Source organism: Oryzias melastigma, linkage group LG8 (genome assembly GCF_002922805.2).
Source record: "Oryzias melastigma strain HK-1 linkage group LG8, ASM292280v2, whole genome shotgun sequence".
NCBI classification, from domain to species: domain Eukaryota; kingdom Metazoa; phylum Chordata; class Actinopteri; order Beloniformes; family Adrianichthyidae; genus Oryzias; species Oryzias melastigma.
In genome coordinates, this window is record NC_050519.1 from 10,134,635 (window position 1) to 10,138,598 (window position 3,964).

Consider the following 3,964-nt stretch of genomic DNA (forward strand, 5'->3'; position numbering starts at 1 on the left):
TGTTTCTAAAAGTTGTACATAAAGTGAAAGACTCTTATTTTGTTAAAAAATAATATTTTCAATTCAACGCCTGGTTTTTGTTCTCGGGCTGCACAATTGTTAAAAAAAACAAACCAAAAAAGTGAAAAAAGTGTTCTATCCTGAAAAATAAAAGCTTTTATTTCTTTGCCTAACATCATTTGTATTAATGAAATAAACTCTTAAAATGTATTTTGACACAGAAGAGACATGGAGGGTGGTTTCAGGTCAGGATTCATTTCCTCGGCTCTCAAATAAAAGCACATATGATGTGCATTAGCCGCCTCGCCTACCCCTTGAGCTGAGCCTGTCTGCTAGAGGTACAGAGATTGACATCGGAGAGTCGGTGTGGATTCCTCTGCGTCGGTTCCTGTGGTGACGCCGTGGCCGTGTGTCAAGGTCAATGTGAAAGGCCTCTTTGTTTCTGCCCAGCGGGCCGGTGTGAGCGAGCGGACTGCAGGCAGACCTGAATACCGCCCTGTGACCGGCACAAAGCGGCGCTCTCCAACCACACGCCTAATTTTGATTGGCATGGAAAACGGCTGCTCGAACTGTCCCATTTGAAGGCCTGTCATTTTCATGAGCCTAAATAAAATGAAAGCAAAAGAGCCGTGAGGTTACAAGGGTTCTTTCTTAGTGGGGCTGGTAAGACCCACCCCGGTGACCACAGCTCTTTTTATTTTTTTTGTCTGCCTTTCCACTTAAACGGAAATTCACCTTTGAATAGTCTGCCCCATGTAGACAATCGCTTTTCCAGAAGCAGTCCTTGCATTGAATTGACTGTCTGAATTCCAGCTGACAGCCAGACATCCTCACTGGGAAATGCAAACAGAGTTTCCATAGCAACGGTGCTGTTGTCGTCCTCTGCCTTGCTTTAAGACCAGGTTTCTCAGAGGTGGGGGAGATGGGCGCTCCGTCCGCACTCCCTTATTCCTCGGTGAACTCTGCCTGCCCTTGTAGTTTCTGGTAACAGAGGTGGATTTCACAACGTGGACATGATCATTGTCCAAAGTGATGCGTTTTCATTTTTTTTTTCCATTGCATGTGCTGTTTCCTAATCGGTTGCACAAGTCTTGTTTCAAGGGAGTCATAATCTGACAATTTCACTGAGAAATGCAGCATTAAAAGAGGAATATGTGCATCATCAGGGAGTGTACTCCTTGAATCTGCTCCACAGATGCTATCAAGTAAAATGTCATGGATTCAATCACCTGGAAACCTGCTCAGGAGCCAGACTATAGAGGAGGAGCAGGAGGACCCCAGCAGTGAGGCCTTGCTTGCAGCTCCATGCCCTGGTTAATATTTCATGTCTCTTTGGGAAGTGCAGGAATGCTGGGAATGTGTTGACTTCACACACATGCAAGTGCAGCACCACCCCAAACGCTGCTGCCTTGATTAGTCGGAATCAATAGAGCCTCTGTGGGTTTTTTTGTGTGTGTGTGTCGCGGTGTGTGTGTGTGTGCCTACGCTGTGCACGTGGCCCTAACCCCAGCACACATAAACACACTGCCGCAGCAACCAGATATCCACCACCCACACTGAGCCACTTCTCTGTTTGCAGCTGCACTTCCCATCTGAAACAATGCAACCCTGACATTTCTGTAATGCCAATCCTTCATGCGTTTACAGAACTTTAAATTTGCTTTTTCTCATTTTTGCCTTTTTTGTTTATATGATTTTAGTTTTTCTTTTAAATTCGACTTTCTTCCCAGTTTTTACTGCAATTTGATCTTAAATTCAGTTCTGACTCCTCAAAAACTCTGATTATTGGGATCACTGCGGATTTATTGTCTTTTGAAGACGTTCCACAGATAATGTGATGGTCCAGTTCAAAGAACCAGGACCATGGCTGATCCAAACCATCTCCTTTAGCTGCTATCAAATGTGTGAATTCTTAGTCTTGCTCAACGTACAAAGAAAATGTAATTTTAGCAAAAAAAACTTTTAGGGAAAGTTCTGCAAAAGGAGGAAGTTTTTCTACCCTAAAAAGAGCAAAAATTCAAAGGAAAAAGGAACAGTGCTGCACAGTGAAAGGAGTCGATTCATCCAACAATTTTTAATCTTGAATACTAAATTATTGTTTTAGTGTTGGAAAAGATGAGTAAAAATGTACAATCAGCAGAGCAGAAATTGGTTAATGAAAGAAAAAAGGATGCTTTCAGTAAAAAGGATTCAGTAACTGTTATTTTTATGCTCTTTTTAAATATAATAATAAGTACTTTTGCTAAATTCAGCTTTTTCCCATCTGTTTTTTCAATAAAATAGGGAATAAATCAAATCAAACACTCGTAATGTTTTCTCCTTGTGTTTTTCCAACCAAAATCAGACTTTTTATTCAATTTACTTTCTCCTAATGTTCACTTAATGCTGTTAAAGGTTAAATTTGGTCCCTAGAAACCAAATTCTATCAACACCAGGTCTGTTTTTATAAAGTTCTGCTCTCAAAAATGAGCACGTTTTGTGATTTACTCTGTAGAGATACGAAGGTCATCAAACCATCTTTTTGGATCACAACCGCCTCCGTCACCCCTCCCTCTCCCCGCCAAGAAGACACGCCGGATTAGGGACTTGAGTGTTAGGTGTCTCAGTCGGACTGCATTTGAGGGGTCACTTCATGAACCTCCTCGTCTCCGGATCAGGTATCAAAGAGGACCGGGGAATGGTGCGCTCCAACCGAGCAAATGTGCGGTGTGCATGAAATAAGCCAGACTATATGGTTTGGAGATCATGGTTAGTTGGTTTTGGCTGACAGTAGTCTGTCAAAACACCATGTTAATGTTGGCAGGGGCTCACGGGTAGTCAAAAATACACTGTAGCACTCGCTGGAGTGAAAATAGAGTTCATGCATGTGATGGAAATGGCAGCTTTATCATGTAAATTCCTCAGACTGGTCTGATGTCTGTGTTAAATCTAATTGTTTTGGTTTGTGAATGGTCTGAAGTCTGCAGCTTCAAGGACTCCTTGCTCCTTTTGTCCCGCGTCGTCCTCTTCCTCAATGAGGGGCTTCACTGTCCGCTCACATGCCACCCAGAGGCAGCGCTCCGGCACCCCTGTTCATTCAGAAAACACCTCCAGAGACGGGGGACCCTGCTTGTCTAAGAATCAAGGGGATCCTGAATAATCAGGGGTCCAATAACCAAGCGGGCTTTGGCTCAGAGGACGCCGAGCAAACACGCAGCGAACAGGACTTTTATTTGCAGGCCTTCGGCTCCCCGTCCCCTCCCCCAGCAACCTTCATTTGCTGGGATCCGCAGTGGCTTTTCCAGCGGCCCCATGGCAACCCTCAGAAGCAGAACTTTCTCATGATGTCACCATAGCATCAACAACGATTGACAATTCATAGAAAACTTTATTGTTGCCACCAAAATGTAGATTTTGGTGTAAAACTTTGCCAAAATGTGTTCCCTCATTCTAAAATCTGCCCCATGTTGACTCAATCTTGACTCTATACAACCTGTCGTTCATCAACACTCGCTTGTTGTCTGATTGTGACAATGCAATCTGCACAGACCCCATAGCTCTCATGGCTGTCAAACAGCCCCTCAGAGAGGCAGATCTGCTGTTGCACAGTCCAGTGAGCACCACAGCCCCCCAATTCCTCCCTGGCAACTCGGGCCGGCCTCCTCTGACCTCTGACCCGAGCCGTGACCTTTGGACGAGAGAAGAAAAAAATAGTTCCTGTCTAAATTCAGCCGTTAGGGCTTGGAGTAGACGGGGCCGTGCCCTCCAGGCTCCAAAGGAAGTGCACATCTTTGGGCGACGTGAGGTGAGAAAGCTCATCAGCCAATGAGAGGTCGAGTTCGAGAGCGTGATGAATTGTACAAGCGAGCAAGAGGCGTTTGATGGATGTCCGAATGAGCGGCATAATAGGTTGAGTGACGGATAGGTAGGAAGCAAACACTTAGGGTTTTTACTCTGAAGCGGATGTGAGCTGTTTGTTTTCAGG